Source organism: Phacochoerus africanus, chromosome 4, assembly GCF_016906955.1.
Source record: "Phacochoerus africanus isolate WHEZ1 chromosome 4, ROS_Pafr_v1, whole genome shotgun sequence".
Taxonomy (NCBI): Eukaryota; Metazoa; Chordata; class Mammalia; order Artiodactyla; family Suidae; genus Phacochoerus; species Phacochoerus africanus.
In genome coordinates, this window is record NC_062547.1 from 127,188,252 (window position 1) to 127,208,134 (window position 19,883).

Consider the following 19,883-nt stretch of genomic DNA (forward strand, 5'->3'; position numbering starts at 1 on the left):
GGTGGTCAGATGTGCTTTCTCTGTGTTCTTTCAGTATTCATAAAGCCAAGAACCCTGTAAAAGCTTGCCTTTGTGCGCATGCAATGGGATACATATTTCGATAAGTGCTGACACCTTTTTCCAGAGGAATCGGCTTTCTCGTTTTCGCTTACCTTGCTACACTTTCATTTTTAATACTCTGGTCATTCTTTCAAATGCCTCAGGGGAGTGAGTTGATGGTTCAGTGGGAATAAGGAGAGGGAGAAATTTACAGAAATGTTCTCTGGGTTATATTATTTATAAATTTGCTGGGGGTATTTATTATTTTCCTAATATATGAAGAGTTTCAATATTTTAACTGTCATGCTTATATTTTGTAAGGAAGGAACACTTGGAAAAAATCTGCAAAATAGAACATTAAGGAGCCCAGTGCTATTTCTACTTAAGTCATAAGGTAAAAATCATAGACGTTTAGTTCATTTGATCAAAATTATATTTGCTTGATAGCAATTTTTTTTCTTTCAATGTACCTTGAGAATTTACTTGATTAACTGTTGGTTAGAAGAGATACATGTTCATTTGGTCTCAGAGACTTGAGTCCTCACTACATGAATGATTTTGTTCATCTCTCTGGTAATTCAGAGTCATCATTCATTTTTGTAGTAATCCGAGATGCTGCTTCCTATCTATGAAACCTTCCCAATATGGCAGACTCTGCTGGATCCCTCGCTATGAAGAAAGGATGCCACCTTGTGGAAAGACACAATAACACAACAAGAAAACAACGGGAAAAAGTTGGCCTGAGCAACCTCCTATACAAGGTCAGTGTGCTAAGTGCTTTACCATGTAGACTTCTCGTTTAATTCTCAAATGTTGGAAGTGAAGTGTTATTGTCCCCCTTTTACAGATAAGGAAACTGAGGCTCACCAAAACTAAATAATTGGCTAAAGAACAGGAAGGTGAAAAGCAGAGAAATATGTTTTTCTGATGCCAAAGCCCTTACTCATTCTTTCCTACATCATGCTTCCAGAATGAATTATGTAAATAGAAGGGGACAGCCATTGTTCAAAAAATACTCTTTTGCGTTTAGAATTCATTTCTTGTGATGTGATGGAAGTCACTCCTTTAGATTTAAGTTGAGGGTTCTGTAGGAAGGGAGGGAGGAAGACGTTTTCACGAAAGTTTTCTGGGCTGTATTATTTATGGATCTGATTATTGGCTTCATTATCTTCCCAATGGATGGAGAGCTTGAATATCTCAGTTGTTTTGAATTTTCTCGAGAAAAAGACACTTGAAACAATCTTCAATCTTAAACTAAGACTCTAACCGTAATTAAATAATTTGAATATTCTTCTATAAAACTGAATTCATCTAAAACATGTCCTTTCAGCCTATGTATTTGACATGAGTTTTTCCAGTTTGTTAATTAATAATGGCACGTTTTGGTATGATTCCTCTGTCTTTCCAGCCTGATTGGGCACTGAATCTTATTAAAATGAATCAGCATTTCTCTGAGTGGACATTGGGTCTAAAGGATCCGAAGCAGAATTGGGCCTTGGTGATTAAATAGTATGTTAGATGCTATCTGTTTTTTTTTTTATGATTTTATGAGTGTATTAACTTATCATCTGCACTGGCAGTGACCTTCAAGGAAAGAATGTAAAATACACAAGAAATTCTGGTTATTTGAGAAATAGTGAAGTGATGACAGATGGATAATGAATAAATGGTAAGTGTCAAGTGATATTTTTTCTTTTTTAAGAGAAAGAAGAATTTGAGGCATCTGTATTTCATTGTAAACCAGAAAATTATGACTTTTTTTGGTCTCCTAGGTATCTGTTAATCTTAACATGTTTGCAATTCCATCACATTCATTTTTAATAGGAGCATTAAATAAAGATGATTAATTTTAGCTGGAAGTTAAGAAGAGCTTTTAAAATTTATAACTTTCAGATGTCAGATTCCCAAACCTCCCCCAACATCCACTTATTTTTTTCTAAATATACTTGTCCTCCTCCCCACCCTCTAATCCAAATTTTCAAATCCAAATAGCTTTGCAGTTTGTAGAGAAGAAAATTAGACTCTAAATCTGAATTCAAGAGAACAGGGAAATTTTAAATGTAGTCGATCTCTCAATTCCCTGCAGTGTCAGCAGGTAATATATAGCAAGACTCTGACTTATATTGGATCTCTCTGCGTTCCAAAATTTAAAGTCCTATCAGGACCTACTCTATTCACTTCAGGCTGTGCACACATAACTCAACTTTGAATATATTGTAATATTATCCAGTATAGGGAGCAGCTTCAGGAAATTTACAAAGAGAAACATAATGGTAAACATACATACATTTGGACATGGTTCTTTGGAGATCATTTGGTATCTTTGTCTTCTCCACATCTTCCAGGCCATGCCTATTGGCACCAACTTATCCGCTCCCTGTGGGAATTCCAGGATCCCAGGAGACATCTGGAATAATCTCCAGAATCAGGAATTAGAAGAAAGATTAAATCACGCACAAGGAGTTCCTGTTGTGGCTCAGCAGAAACAAATCCGACTAGGTTTTAAATCCCCACATCACTAAGTCTGTTGATGTGGACTGCCCTGGGATGGTAATGTCTCCAGGTGGCTTTCTTCATTTAAGGCAGTTAAGGCAGTTCATGCAGGGGTCTTCAGTGGAGGGCTATCTGCTGGCTGCACTCCCAATGGCTGGAGTTATAGGTCCTTCATTCTTGATGGGGGGGCCTGAGAGACACATCAGAGAGAGGACAGGGTCCATCGCAGAGATTTTCCAGAGGAAATGAGGCCTGCTGGAGAAATAATAATAGGAAATTCATTCACCAGGTATTTTTGAAGCTCCTGTGATATGATGGGCACTGTTTTAAGTTCTGGGAAATACAGCAGATAATGAAGAAAGGTTTTTTTCATCGAAAGTTTATGCAATGGCATGCCATGCATTAAGCTCTCCACATGAATTATCTGATTCTTTCTTTCTAGTTAACCTCTAAACTAGCCCTATTATTATCTCTATTCTACAGATGAGAAAATCAAGGTTCAGAGATGTTGCATCCTGCCCAGAATCCCACAGCTTGGAAGTAGCCTTTGAACCTAAAAGTTTTCATACAGTAGGGCCTTGGGTGCCCTTGACTGCATTAATACTGCCTCATTACTGTGTGCATGTTAGACTATCAGTATTATTGATTCCTAGAAGGACACTCCTTAGGTCAAAGTGCATATGCATTTTAAAATGTTGGTAGACACTACCAAACATATCTTTAGACAGTACCAATTTATATCTTCACTAAGGGTCTATGATATGCCCATTTTTCACCCCCTTGCCAACTGTGGATATTAGTAATTCTTCCAATTCCTATCAGAACTAATGGGTGAAAATGGAATATAATTGTTATTTTAATTTGTCTTTCTTAAATAACCAATAAGGTTAAGTCATTTTTTTGTGTTTATTGGCAATTTGAACTTTTTCCCATTTGAATTGCCTGTTTATAATTTTGCACACTTGTATTGTGTTCTTATTCCTCAATAATTCGTAGAAGTTTTTTCCTATATTAGAAGTCGAAAACATTTTTCTCATTCTCTTCCTTGTTTTTTAACTCATGTTTCTATCATTTATTACACAAAGTTAAAAAAATTAAGTAGTCAAAGCTATCTTTAAATTTTCTAGATTTTTTAGATCTTAGAAAAAAATTTTCTACAAGAATATTAAAATATTTTGTGTTTTCAAATATTATATTACTTATAATACATATTATATTCATTATAACTATGGTTATATAAACTATAACCATATATTTTATGTGATATACTTAGATAATATTTATATATAAATTGATATACATGTGAATTCATTATATCTTCATATATGTGAATTATTTATAATATATATCATTATGTTAAATGATCATTTGTAATTTATTTTTGTGGCTAATGTGAAATAGAAATTTAACTTAATTATTTTTCAAGTGGATAGCTAAATCTCTATTGACTTTTTCTGACATTTTAAATGCTACCTTTGTTATGTACCATTAATACTAGCTCTGTTTCTAGACTCTATTTTATTATTTTACTTTTTCATTCCTGAGCCAATTTCATGCTGTTTTAATTACTGTAATATTGTCATAATTACAGTATCTTGTAGGGCAAATCTCTTTTCATTTTTTTTTCTTTTTCTCTATGAACTTTAGGATCAATTTATCAAGTCCTATAAAATATCCTGGTGGGATTTTGGTTGGCTTACACTCAACTATAGATTAATATGGATGAAAACTAACACTTTTATAAGGTTGAGATGAAATCTAAAATGTAGTTACCAATTTATTCAGTTTTCATCATGTAATTCTATAAAATGTTATAATTTTCCTCATATATTTTATAATTTTATTCACATACTTCTAGCATTTAGGGTTAAATCATGATACAATATTTGTTGGCATTGTAAGGTGTAACTTTCTTCATAACATCTTGGAATTGTTGGTTCTTTGGGCATAAGAAGAAAAACAGCTAACATTCAAATAGACTCTATCATATGCCAGGCATAGTACTGGACATATATTAAAGCATTGAATCCTCAAACCAACTCAATGAGGTGAGTGTCATTATCAACCCCATTTTATAGATGAAGAAACTGAGGCAAAGATAAGTTAAATAACTAGACTACAGCTATAACAGATCTAGGAAGAAGTAGAGCCAGTTTAAAACAAGGGCAAGGCTTTTTTCACAGTCCATTCTTGAACCATTCTGCTAATAATCAACATAATGGTCATATTCTTGGCCGTCTTCCTAAGTCCTTCTGCAACTTGTAAACATTTTTTTAAAAAATTTGTTTGTCTTGAGTTAACTAGGTAGAAATTGCAGAAAGTGTTAATCACAGCAATTTTTGGTCTTCATTGAAATATTTATTCTGCTGTGTCTTTGTTTTTTTTTTTTGTATTTCTTCAAAGCATTATGCTTGCTATTCTGGTTCTAGAACACTTCCCCTCAGGTGCTTCCAGAAGCCTCTTCCCATCCTTTAGCTCTAACCTCAGGTTTCACTTTTTCAGAGGCTCTTGGTTCCTCAGGCAGTATACACCACCCTTCTTCATTCCCTCACTCACTCTTCATCTCATATTCCATTCTTTTTCCTTTAGGGTACTATTACTCAGCACAACTATTCTGTATTTCATACATGCAACTATTGATAGGTTACTTAGAATTTTCTACATAGATAGCATGTTATTTACAAAGAAAGATAGTTTTACTCTTTTCCTACCCATGTACATTATTTCCTTTTTCTGGCTTTATTATCTTGTTGAGACCACTAATAAAACATGGATTCCTTTCTTTTAAGGGGCAAATGGTTCACTGTTTCACCATTATGTGTGATCTCAACTCGAGTTTTAGTAGACACTTTTTATCAGGTTGAAGAAATTCCCTTCTATTCCTAATTTCGGAGAGTTTTTTTGACAAAATTGTGAATTATGTCAAATGCTTTTCACGTATTTAGATTGTCACGTAACTTTTCGGTTTTAATTTGTTAATATAGTGAGCTACATTGGTTAATTTTATTTTATTAGGCCAACTCTACATTCCTGTGATAAATTTCATTTGGATATAAATTCCTTTATTTTTATGTATTATTGAATTAAACTTATTAAGTTTTTGTTAAGAATTTTTTTTATATATTTATGAGGGTTATTGCTCATTAATTGTCCTCTCTTTTAATGTTGTCTGGTTTTAAAAATGGAGTATTCCTGAACTCATAGAATGAGTTAGAAAGTATTACCTCCTCTTATTTTTCTAAGCGTTTGCAAAAACTTGGTGTTATTTTATTCATTAAAAATTTGGTAGACTCCATCAGTGAAGCCATGTAAGCCTGGGATTTTTCTTTGTGAAAGGTTCTAATCTACAAATTCATTAAAAATGTAGTTAGAGGACTAAATGACTTAGCTATTCTTGTTGAGTGAGCTGTTATAGTTTTTGTTTTTCAGTGAATTTGTCCATTTTATTTAGGTTGTCAAATTTAGTGACAAAGCTCTTTACAATATTTTTTTATTACCTTTTTAAATGTCTATAGTTATGGCCCCTCTCTCTTCCTGCTATAGGTAATTTTTGCTTTCTATTTCTTTCTTATTTTTTAGTTATTTTTATTTATTTTTTCTGCTGTATAGCATGGGGACCAAGTTACACATACATGTATACGTATTTTTTCCTCCCATTGTTGTGTTGCGATGTAAGTATCTAGACATAGTTCTCAGTGCTACACAGCAGGATCTCATTGTAAATCCATTCCAAGGGCAATAGTTTGCATCAGTTAACCCCAAGCTCCCAATCCCTCCCACTCCCTCCCTCTCCCCCTGGGCAGCCACCAGTCTGTTCTCCAAGTCTATTCTTTTCTTTTCTGTGGAAATATTCATTTGTGCTGTATAATAGATTCCAGTTATAAGTGATATCATATGGTATTTATCTTTCTTCTTCTGACCTATTTCACTCAGTATGAGAGTCCCTAGTTCCATCTGTGTTGCTGCAAATGGCATTATTCTCTCTGTTTCTTTCATGATTGGCCTGGCTAAGGTTTATTAATTTTTTTATTTTCTTAGAGAAACAGCTTTGTTTCATTCATTTTCTCTATTTTTTCTTTTTCAAAAATTCATTGTTTTTTTTTTCTTTTATTTTCATTTTTTAAAGTTTGGTTAGGAGTTCCCCTTGTGCGCAGTGGAAATGAATCTGACTAGGAACCATGAGGTTGTGGGTTCAATCCCTGGCCTCGCTCAGTGGGTTAAGGATCTGGCGTTGCTGTGAGCTGTGGTGTAGGTCACAGACATGGTTCAGATCTGGTGTTGCTGTGGCTCTGGTGTAGGCTGGCAGCTGTGGCTCTGATTAAACCCCTAGCCTGAGAACCTATGTATGCCATGGGTGCGGCCCTAAAAAAAAGAGACAAAAGATAAAGTTTGGTTAAAGTATAGTTGATTTACAATATTTTGATAATTTCTGTTGTACAACAAAATTATTCTTATGCATGTACACCCATCCATTCTTTTTCAGATTATTTTCTGATATAATTAAATTATCACAGAATCTTGGGTAGAGGTCTTTGTGCTATATAGCAGGTCCCCTTTGGCCAGTCATTCCATATACCTCACTGTGCAGACGCCAGTCCTAAACCCGTAGTCTATCCCTTCTCTCCATCACCTGTCCATTTGGTAACCATAAATTTGTTTTCAAAGCCTGTGAGTCTCTTTCTGTTCTGCAAGTAAGTTCATCTGCATCCTTTTTTTAGATTCCACATATAAGTGATATCATACGATGTTTGTCTTTCATTGACTAATTTTACTTAGTATGATCATCTCTAAGTCCATCAATGTTGCTGCAAATGGCATTTTTTCATTATTATGGCTGGGTGATATATCATTGTATATATGTACTACATCTTTATCCATTCCTCTGTTGATAGTTACTTTCTTTATTTCTACTTTCTTCATTTCTAATAAAAACATTTCTGCCTGTAAATTACTTTTTAAGCACTGCTTTAGCTGCACTATACAAATTTTCATATGTTGTATTTTCATTTTTATTCAGTTGAAGTTACTTTCCAATTTTTCTTGTGATTTCTTCTTTGACACAGGGATTATTTATCCATGTGTCATTACATTTCCAAATATTTGGGGATTTCTTAGCAATTTAAAATATAATTCCATGTTGCCAGAAAACATACTTTGTATGACTCATTCTTAACTGTATTGAGACTCATTTTGTGACCCAGAATATGGCCTATCTTAATAAATATTCTGTGTGCAATTGGATACAATGTGCATCATGCTGTTATTAGGTGGGGTGATCCTTAAATATCCATTAGTTTGAGATTTTTTGATAGTAGTATTCAGGTCTCCCATATCCTTCCTGGTTTTCTGTCTACTTATTCTATTTATCATTGAGAAAAAGTTGTTCAGATTTCTGACTGTAGTTGTGGCATTTTCTCTTATCAATTCTAAATATGTTTGTTTCATATATTGTGAATCTCTGTCGTCAGGGACATAACAATTTAGAATTATTATTCCTCTTGATTTTTGTCTATCTTTTGAAATGATTGTTTCTATCTCTGATAATATATTTTGCTCTGAAATTTATTTTGTCTGATAGTAATATACCTACTCTAGGATAACAAATATACTACTTTGCTTTTTAGTAGTCTTAAGTTTGATGTATTTTTTTCTACTGGTTCATTTTTAATCTTTCTATAAATGTACTTAAAGTCACTTTTATAGACTGTATATAATTGGCTGTGACTTTTTATCTGTGCTTCAGTTTGGTTAATTAGTAATACCATTTTTCCTGATCTTTTCTTTTACAACGTCTAAATTGCTGCTCATTTTATGTACTAAATTTTTCATTTCAAATATCATCCTTTTTTCTTGTACTAGCTTTACTCATTTTATTTTATAGTTTCTATTTTTCTTTTATGTATTGTTATATTCCTTTAAATCCTTGAATATATTTATTCCAGCTGTTTTAAAGTCCTTGCCTGATAATTCTATGATGTCTTCCACTTTGGTTCTTTTTTTTTTTTTAATTATTAGGGTTGATTTACAGTGTTCTGTCAATTTCTCTGTACAAAAAAATTTTCTTGGAGTTCCCGTCATGGCTCAGTGGTTAAAGAATCTGACTAGGAACCACGAGGTTGTGGGTTTGATCCCTGACCTAGCTCAGTGGGTTGAAGATCTGGCATTGCCTTGAGCTCTGGTGTAGGTCACAGACATGGCTTGGATCCCGCGTGGCTGTTGCTGTGGCGTAGGCCAGCAGCTACAGCTCTGATTAGACCCCTAGCCTGGGAACCTCCATATGGCACAGGTGTGGCCCTAGAAAAGACAAATAAACAAATAAATAAATAAATAAATAAAGGTACACACACACACACACACGTATACATACATTCTTTTTCTCAAATTATCCTCCATCATGTTCCATCACAAGTGGTTAGGATTAGTTCTCTGTGCTATACAGAAGGATCTCCTTGCTTATCCTCTCTCCAAATTCAATAGTTTGCATCTACTAACCCCAAACTCCCAGTCCATCCCACTCCTTCCCATTTCCCCTTGAAAACCACAGGTCTGTTCTCCAAATCCATGAGTTTGTTTCTTTTCTGTAGATGGGTTCTTTTGTGCTGTAATTAGATTCTAGATAGAAGCGATATCACATGGTATTTGTCTTTCTCTTTCTGGCTTACTTCACTTAGTATGAGAGTCTCTAGTTCCATCCATGTTGCTGCTAATGGCATTACTTCGTTCTTTTCTATGGCTGAGTAGGAGTACATTGTGTCTATGTGCCACATCTTCTTAATCCATCCATCAGTGGACATTAGGTTGTTTCCATGTCTTGGCTATTGTGAATAATGCTGCAATGAACATACAGGTGCAAGTATCTTTTTGAATGAAAGTTTTGTCCAGGTAAATGCCCAGTAGTGGGATTACTGGATCATATGGTAGTTGTATAAGTAGTTTTCTGAGGTACCTCCATGCTGTTTTCCACAGTGGTTGTAACAATTTACATTCCCACTGACAGTGAAGGAAGGTTCCCTTTTCTCCACACTCTTTCCAGCATTTGTTATTTGTTGACTTATTATTGATGGCCATTCTGACCCATATGAGGTGGTACCTCATAGTAATTTTGGTTTGCATTTCTCTAATAATTAGTGATGTTCACTTTTCTCCTGGTTATCTGTCACATGTTTCTTGTTCACTTGTACAATAATTTCTTTTGGATGTTAGACATTTTGTTGAGGATGTTGGTTTTCTTGTTTTCCTTTAAAAAGTGTAAAATTTTGTTTTCATTCTGATCTTTTTCAGACTTATCTAGCTGGTTTGGCTCTGATATTCAAGTGCAACCCTTCTGAGATCTTTACTCATTGCTGGTCTCAATGAGGTTTCTTTTTCTTTTTCTTTTTTTTTTTTTTTGTCTTTTTGTCATTTTGTTTTTTTCAGGGCTGCACTGGAGACATATGGAGGTTCCCAGGCTAGGGGTCTAATCGGAGCTATAGCTGCCGGCCTATGCCAGAGCCACAGCAGTGCCAGATCCGAGCTGCATCTGTGACCTACACCACAGCTCATGGCAACGCTGGATCCTTAACCCACTGAGCAAGGCCAGGGATCGAACCTGAAACCTCATGGTTCCTAGTCAGATTCGTTTTTGCTGCGCCATGAGGGGAACTCCTCAATAAGGTTTTTTCACCACGACTTAGCAGAACCTGTTTGTCACTCAGCTCTGTGTGAACTTTGAGGTTATTCTATTTTATTTTATTTTATTGTCTTTTTAGGGCTGCACCCATGGCATATGGAGGTTCCCAGGCTTGGGGGTCACATCAGAGCTGTAGCTGCCAGCCTACTCCACAACCACAGCAATGCCAGATCCAAGCCGTGTCTGTGACCTATACTGCAGCTCAAGGCAATGCCAGATCCTTAACCCACTGAGCAAGGCCAGGGATCGAACCTGTGTTCTTATGGATGCTAGTCAGATTTGTTTCTACTGAGCCATGATGGGAACTCCTTGGAGATTATTTAGATTAGAATTTCCCTAAAGTTCTTTACTGCCTTTTTTTTTTTTGGTTTGTTTTATATTTTATTTCATTTTTCTTTTTTATATTAAAATTTTTTTGATTGTCATTTCCCCAATACAATTTTTTTTCTCTTGTACAGCATGTTGGAGAAAAAAGAATGTATATATGTACTTCCTTGTTTTGTAGAGGTTCCATTTACTCATTAAATATGATTTACTTGGATTGCCACTCTCTGAACAATGATTAAAAAATTATGTTCAGACAGAAAGACAGAGTGACCATAGGGCTTGCTTCAGTTGTTTACTTCTCTTCAGGGATAATAAGCATGTGCTTCCTTATACCCAATGTCTGAAGACAGTTGCTTATTGTAATTTATCCAGTTTTCTATTTCTTTTTGGTGGGAAGAACAGATCTGGTACCATTTATTCCTTCATTGCTGGAGTGGAAGCTCTCTTCCTGGTTTTTAATTCTGTTGATGTACTGAATTTCACTGCTAATAGTTATATTGATATTTAAAATCCTGTTATATTACTCATTTATTACATTTTTCAATGATTGCACTAATATTTTAACTAGGAATTTTGTTTTGCACTCATAAGTGAGGTTGGCTTACAATGTTTTAATCCTTTTTTTTTCTTTGTCTTTCACATCAGTTCTGGTAATTTGCAAACTTAGGACTTTTTAAAAAAATTCATACAGCAGAAATTATCACAATGTTGTAAATCAATTATACTTCAAAAAAACCTTAGAAAAGTTAATAAAACATTTTTACATGCTTGAATATTTTCTATTTTTATTTTTATTTTTTTGTCTTTTCTAGAACCGCACCCACAGCATATGGAGGTTCCCAGGCTAGGGGTCTAATCGGAGCTGTAGTCACCAGTCTATGCCAGAGCCACAGCAATGCAGGATCCAAGCCGTGTCTGCAACCTACACCACAGCTCGCAGCAACGCCAGATCCTTAACCCACTGAGCAAGGCCAGGGATCAAACTGGCAACCTCATGGTTCTTAGTCGGATTCGTTAACCACTGAGCCACAAAGGGAATTCCTGAATATTTTTTAAAATGTCGAATTTATACATTGTGTCTTAAATTTCCCAAGAAAGTATCTGCATCAGATGCTTTTTTTTTTTAAGGAGATGGAGGGGATTTGATATTTTGGACAGTATTTTGAGTATATTTTACTGATATATTTGGATTTTCTAGCTTTTACTTTTAGGTTTTAAATTTGCTGGAGTTCCTGTTCTGGTACAGTGGAAATGAATCTGACTAGTATCCATGAGGATGCAGGTTCAATCCTCGGCCTCCCTAACTGGGTCAGGGATCTGGTGTTCCTGAGAGCTGTGGTGTAGGTCACAGATAAAGGCTTGGATCCTGCATTGTTGCTGTGGCTGTTGCATAGGCTGACAGCTGTAGCTGTGATTCAACCCCTAGCTTGGGAACTTCCATATGCTGCTGGTGTGGCCCTAAAAACCAAAACAAAAAAAAATTGCTAAATATTTTTCATTTCATCTATGTTTTAAAATGTACTCATTATGTATTTATATGTATAATTTGTTGTTTAGAAAATTTCCCCACTTCTCATTTATGATCCTTTCTCATTTCCGATGTTTTAAAATTTAACTTTTTTTGTTGCCGCTGCCAAGTTTTTGCCAATTTTTTCTTTCAAATAATAAGTTTTGATATTTTCAAAGTAAGTGAGTATTTTAGTGACGATTAGGAAAATGAAAGGGCCGAAGAGAGAAGGTAGAGAGGGACAACACATGTGAAAACACACTGGCAAGAATGGAAACTTGTGTGGCATAATTAGATGGGGGTGAGGTGAAGAATTTTGAGAAATATCCTGGAGACTAGGCAAGAAACTTCTGATTTGAAACAATAGATGATGAGAAGCAATGTACTGTTTACAAACTTCAGAGGCATACTGTATTAGCAGTTTTATCATCAGCTCTGGGTATGTTGATATGTGCAGATATTGAAGACAGAGGTGTCTTCTTGGAGTGTTGTTACAGAAGGTCAAGTGAGAACACAGGTTGATTTTTTTTAATTTATTTAAATTTTATTGGAGTATAGTTGATTTTCAATGTTGCATTAGTTTCAGGTGTATAGCAGAGTGAATCCGTCATTTTATATATATATATATATATATATATATATATCTCCATTATTTTTTCCCATATAGGTTATTACAGATCATCGAGTACCCAAGTTGACTTAGATAGGTTGTCCTGAAAATGGAAAAGCCCCAAATGATTATTGAGGAGCATATGGTGCATGTTATGTGTGAATATACATGTGGTTTTAGTAGTGGGAAAGAGAAATTTAAAAAGGAGTGCATTTCAGAGTGGTAAGATTTTGAGAACTGAAGAGTGGTATAGTTAATAACGATAAAGAAATTGGGTAGAGGTCCTGATGGGGGGGTGTGAGGGACTAGCTGGAGTCAGTTCAGGATGAGTGGTCAGTGTGAGATATATAAGTGGAAGTTCTGTGGATATTCTAGAGACATGGATAAAATATTGGACCATGTCCAAAGTCACCAAGGACCTCAGGGTTCTGGCTGAGCATTTTCTCTCAGGGTTCAGAGAGCATTTTCTGGTGTTACCTTTCTTGGCATCTTTCAACCCTGAAGTTAGAGTGAGTCCTGATGTTTGCAAGTGACTCTTACCATGTGATCAGGAGAAAAGTCAGACAAATAAATAATTTTTAAAGAATATTCTGAGAGGAGTTCCCACTGCAGTGCAGTGGCTTAAGAACCTGACTGCAGTGGCTTGGGCTGCTGCAGAGGTGTGGGTTCTGTCCCCAGCCTGGTGCAGTGGGCTAAAAGATCCAGGTTTGCTGCAGCTGTGGTGTAGGTCACAGCTGTTTTTCGCATTTCATCCCTGGTCCAGGCACTTTCATATGTCATGGGTGTGGCTATAAAATTAAAAAAATAAAAATAGTATTCAGGGAGATTATAGAAGGCTTCATTAAAGGTATGTGAGAATAAAAGAGAATAATGATATTGTTCTCGAATTTTTTGTTTTTTGATAATCACCAGAAACACTCAGTTTCAAAGGGATGTCACCATGCTATGATGGTCCTTTCTTGCATCCCCTGCTCTTGCCCTCACTAGGAAGGCCAAAGACTGTCACTGCAGCAGCTGCAAATGTAAACATTAAGGTCCAGATCGAGAATGTGCCATTATAACACTCTGACCTTTCTGCTTCAAACCTAGTAATAGCTGTTGTTTAAAGCACAGCATTTAACAGCCGTTGTTTTCCAAATAATGTAGCATGTTTTCCCCTACTCTAATAGCTTATTTAAAGAGCCATTTTCCCAAGTTACCCATGGATGTTAGAAATAATTTCTGCATTTCCCCTGGCTTATATTCTGGTTGTCAAAAAGTCAAAACACAAACACTAGCTGAACAGACTCAGTTACATCTCAACATGGTAATTGTTAAATCACTCAGTAGGAGGAAAATAAAAAAAAGTCACACGAGGAGTTATTATTATGCATATGCATTTTTAATGTCTGATTCTCTGTATAACCTTAAATTACAATGCAGGTTAAATTTCCCTGGCTGATTTATAAGCATAATGTAAACTCTAGACACAGTTAATGATATTGCCATGTAAAACTGTTCTGTTGCAAACTAAAGACCTTGCTTAGCACTGCAAAGCTCTGGGCTCATTTCAATGTGATCATTGAGGCACTATGCAGAGATTATGCATTTATTGTATTTTTTTCATGAATACATGAATGAATAATAAGTTCAACAAACAAGAGTTTCCTACTGGGAATGTCAAACAAATCATTCTGCAAAGTGCTCTGAATTTCAATCAATCACTCTCTGTAACACTTGTCCCGCTGAGGTCTTCAGCTTCAGCAGAGTCAGCATTTGGAATCACTACAAACAGTCATGGTAAGAGACACAGGGTACAAGCGTGCAGAAGGTAGCACACCATCAGGCTGTCCTGTTCTTTTTACCCCACGGGGCCCCCTTGCTGAGGCTCTTACTGGTTACTTCTGCTCTGATGGAGACATAGGGCCTTGGTGAATCATGCTCCTATAACCTTGCTTCCACCACATCCCTGTTGTGAGCTATAAACTAGAATCTAGAAGCTTTAACAGATAGCTCAGTGGAGGGGAGGTGTTCACTTGAGATGAATGGACAAGATGAAGCAACATCACTTATATGTGAAATCTAGAATTTGATACAGGAGTTCCTGCTGTGGTGCATTGGGATTGGTGGTATCTCTGGAGCACTGGGATGCAGGTTCGATCCCTGGCTCAGCACAGTGGGTTAAGGATCCAGCAATGCTGCAGCTGCAGCCTAGGTGGCAGCTGCTGCTGGGATCTGATCCCTGTCCCAGGAAATCCATATGCTGTGAGGCAGCCAAAAAAAGAAAAACAAAACAGAACAAAAACCAAAAATAAAATATGATATAAGTGAATTTATTTACAAAACAGAAGCAGACTCACAGACAGAAAACAAATTCATGGTTACCAAAGGGGAAAGGGGATGGGGATATATTAGGAGTTTGGGATTAATAGATATCACCTACTATATATGAAATAGATAAACAACAAGATCCTACTGTATAGGACAGGGGAATATATTCATTATCTTATAATAACTTATAAGAAAAGAATTAACCTATATTTAGAAAAGAATCTATTCTAAATATAGAATTAACCTATATTTAGAAAAAAAAATTAAAACGTATATTTAGAAAAATGAATCATTTTGCTGTACTGCAGAAATTAACACAAGTTTATAAACTGACTAACTATACCTCAATTTTTAAAAAGTGAAAAAATGAAAAAAAAAAAAAGAAATGGGATTGCAACTTTTTGATACTTCTAAGAGCTAGACGAATGGTGAGATGGTCTTATTGAGTGTGAAGACACCACGAAAGATTTGTTCAGAGAGCATGGAGTCTGCTTGAGGAAATATCACCTGAGATTCTGCAGTTGGATTTGGGTGCCCATGTATTAGGGAATCTGTATTTTCATTTTAGCGGGTTCATGATTCATATCAAAGTTGGGGGGGAGGAGGTGATTAAATAAGCAAACAATTTTTTATTTGGAATTGTTTGTCTGAAGGTCGTGTTTGGATGAACAGCTCTTTACATGGAGCAATTTCTTCTTTCTGTCCTTTTGCCTACAGTGTGACCTGAGGCAAACTCTGCTGAAGTTGAGACCCTCCTGGGTGGGGATGCTAGGTTAGAGTTCCTAGCGTTGAAGGCGCATGTTCAATCTGAAGAAACTTGCCCATGAACTGAGGAAGCCTGCTATTCTCACTTATGGAATCAGTGAATACCAACAAACTTTGAGTGAATTCAAAAGGCTGAGATAGTCCTATTTCTGCTTCAGTGTCAAGACTCATCTTAGCTCCTTGCTGACAATTAAATGTTACTAAGCAGTACAGTTGCTTGTGCTTTATTTATAGCTTCTAAATAAGAACCTTCTTATTAATTCTTATGAGACCCTTCTGGCCATAAGACCCATCCTGTATCTGTGTAGACCAGATGTTGCTTGTCAGCTATAGTACATGGAGTGCCAATGCAAAGCATAGTGATTATTTAGTAAAAGTTGGTTCTCCTCTTCCTATTCTTTTACATTCATCATACAGATACCATCGGTGGCAAATTTATCAAGTTTTGTTACAAAGATGCCTTTCCTCACTAGGAATCTGATATGAATAAATAACGTGATTCGTGGCATATTCTGTAGAGGGAAAGTGACTGGATAAAATGTGATAAGTATTTCAACCGCCAGGGCAGGCCCTGGATTATTCACTTGTTGTTGGAAAGTGTTTCCAATTGGAATAGGCTCTCAAATTCCTGAAATGGGCAATTGCCTGTCTGTATAATACAAAATAAATGACATCACCACTGTAAGCCTCAGTTTTCTCATCTGTAAAATGCAAAAGTTGAACACATTTGTTCCAAGAATGCTTTGATAATATAGCATAGTTTTTAGAGCAAAGATTCTGGAACTAAGTGGTTGGTGTTCAAATTCTTGGAACAGTTGCTTACCCTCTCTATGCCTCAGAGTTCTCATCTGTGAAAAGGTCATTCTAAGATTCAAGTGAGTTGGTCCATTTAGTACATCGTACTCTGCTTACCCCAGCATGAGTTCCATCAATGTAAGCTAGCGTCATTCTGATTCTGACTTCCATGGCGTTAATAAAAATAACACAGTAATACCTATTATTGATTGAGTAGTGAAAATGTTACAGTCACGAATGGGCTAAATATTATTTGCATTATATCGTGACAATATCACAAATTGATGATGAATAGTTTTCTCCATTTTGCAGGTGAGGAAATGAGGCTGAGCACTGAGTTGGTTCCCCATGCATGATCTGGCCATTAGTTAGGAACCAGGCAGTCTAGCTTTGCATGCCCACCCTCCTTCCACCAGCCATTCTTCCCCACCCTCTCTCTGTGTTGGAACTGGTCCAGGCTGCAAGGCTTGCTAGGAGACAAAGGCAGATGGAGCAAGGTGGGAGACTCCTTGGTGACTCTGCTTACCTGGATATAAGACTTTGAGAAAGACTCTGTTGAATGGATTTCCGCCAGTTTCACTGCTGACTTAGGCACTGGTTTCACATTTAGTCGGTGTTCCTCTAAACAAGTCCCAGCTCCTCTCTTCTTCCACACTAATCCGTGATGACCTTGCTTCTGAATTAATCCCAAGCTCAGGTGGCTGATGTTGTTTTGTTCCTCCTTTTCTCTGAGTTGCTTTCGCTGCACTGTTTGTTACCATGTCAACCTGTTCTTCTTCTTCTCCCTCCTCACCGTCTCACTCCTTCTCAGGAATAAAAGGCAAAGGCAGATAACGCTGGCTTACATTGTGTCCTCAGAATTTCCTGTGGTTCCATTTCCTCTTCACTCTATATGTGTATTTGTGTGTGTCTGTGCGAGAGAGAGAGAGAGAGAGAGAGAGAGAGAGAGAGAGAGAGAGAGAGAGAGAGAGAGGCGGGGGGGGGGGGAGGGAGAGGGAGAGAGAGAGAGAAAGAGAGAGACTGCATTGTCCTTTCTTTAGATTACCCACCAGAAATATCCTCAATGCTGCTATGGGTTTTTATGGAGAGTGACATTGTATCCATTTCTTATTTCGGAATCCAACCAGGCCCTCAATGATGATAAGCAGGAGATAAAACCAAGGCATATTTCTTCGAGTCTATTTAATCCATTTATTTCCACTGAGCCTTTGAAGTCAGGATTTGATGTCCCAGGAGGGTACATTGTACTCTCTCAGGAACGGGGAGTCCAGTGCTGCTTCACCCAGAGGCAGGCGTATTTAGGTATTTGATTTACATAGGCAGCCACACTCTTGATTACTGATTATAGTGCTAGTTTTAAATAAAAATCTGCATTTGATACTTTATCTGCTCTAGTCCTCTGCCGTACTTTGATCATTCATCATAAGATTGTGACGAAGGAGGCAGTTAGCTAGAAAGAACATCATAATACCTAAAGTGGGTTTATCTTTGAATCTCTAAATCAAGTAGGAGAAGGAGGTGGATTCTACTATTCTGCTCTTCTATCTTAGCTATACAGTAAGTGAGGGAGACGTCTGTGTTTGGACCAGTGATAGAAAAGATTCCTGTCTGACTTTGCAGTTCTCTCCTATTTATCCTTCAGTAATTGATATATAGTGAGGTCCATGTGTGTTTAATATTCATAGGGACATGTGTCCATCAATATAATGAAAGCTAACAAAGAGGACCCTTTTTAGGGAATGAGAGTTTGGGACATTCTAAACATGTTTCATCCCTTATAAAAAGAGGAAAATATCTGATACCCACACAGAGGTAAGGGCGAGACACATTGCAATGATCACCCCTTAAGTCTAGAAATTACAAAAGCACAAGTCTCTGTCAAACTGACTATAGATAGAAGAAAACCCCTCTAGAAAACCCTCTTTATATCTCTGAGATGTATTTTTGTTCCACTGCAGTTTGTTAGGTAGTCACTTGGTGCTGCTGCAATTTCCTCTACACTTCTGATTTTGTCTCCTGTCTCCCCTGTTTCAAAGATCCATCATCTTTTTTAGAATAAAAATAATCCACACTAATTATACTTCTAAATGTTCTTTTTGAAGTGTCCAAAAACACACGCTATCATCAGAAGTCTTTCCTTTGATGTTTAGGTCCTTCAAAATGTCAGCACATTCCATTCTGATATAAGGAGTTTACTAGTTTGCCTGTAATCTCTCATCTTGTCCGAAGAACAGCTCCTCATTCCTTCCTGCCTATCAGTGTTGCCACTTAAATATCCTCAGACCTCTCAAGCCCAACATTCTCAGAGTAAAACTCATGACCTCTTTCCTTTCCTTGTTTCAAACCCAATCCTCCCACTACGGTGTCTCTCTCCATCAACAGCTTCGTCACTTTTTACAACTGCCCTCCTAGGCACTTTGGAGTTAGTCACAGCTCTGTGTAATCCCCCCACCCCCACCTTGACCCAGGCACACACATTTCCCTTAATTTTAAAGACCTACCAGCTACATCTGTGCCTCTTCTACCACTTGAGGTTCTTATCTCTTCACCAGACAACTTCAATATTCTCCTAACAGGATCATCCCTGTACAACCCCTTTTCTCTTAAGTCTATCCCTCCAATCAATGCCACGGAAGTAGTTCAGTTCAATGCTCATGTCAGTCCCATTCCCAACACTTGTCATGGCTCCCCTTTGCCTGAGAGCAAACTTCTAAAGAAAGCACACAGCTCTTCTCATGTCACCTTGACTTCCCAGAGTATCCACCGTATATACTGCCTCACACTGGACAAACCGCTGAATGTTCTTTAAAATTATCATAAAAAAAAATTTCAAAAAAATTAAAAAATAAAAGAAATTACCATGAAATTTTATATATCTGTGCTACTTTTTGACTAAAACACACTTTTGTTTATATATAGGACACTGAAACAAAAGACCATGACTGTTTGTTCTGGTGTTGAATCCCCAGGACCCAGCTCAGGTTTCAGCATAGAATGAACAAAGAGGGGCACACCCATTTACCCAAAGACACACAAATACAGATAAGAAAGGGCTGGCATTTGGATCTATTGACTGGACTTGCATCTTTTTTTATTTTTTTTCCAAATTATTTGGTGGTTTAAAGATTTGAGAAAACACATTTCCCAAATTGTGTCAAGGAAATCCACTGTCCTTTCCTTGTTTAGCCCTGAGACTTTATACGATGTATCAAGTACAAGGTGACATTTTCTGAGGGCTACAAAACAGACTCACAGGGAAAACATTGGGTTTGATTTTTCTCTTTGGTTCTAGGACCATAAACGTAACTACATTAGTGCTTTTCAGAATTTAATGTCCATATAACCCCCCCCACAGATCTTGTTAAAAT

General features: G+C 36.7%; 1 long non-coding RNA gene across 1 annotated transcript; it reads left to right on the forward strand.

Annotated features, from left to right (window-relative positions):
• Positions 1–648: 648 nt before the first annotated feature.
• LOC125124360 (uncharacterized) lies at positions 649–3,319 on the forward strand. Its single transcript, XR_007134288.1, has 3 exons — positions 649–800; positions 1,620–1,708; positions 2,385–3,319. It is a non-coding gene; the product is annotated as an uncharacterized LOC125124360 (long non-coding RNA).
• The last annotated feature ends 16,564 nt before the right edge of the window (positions 3,320–19,883 follow it).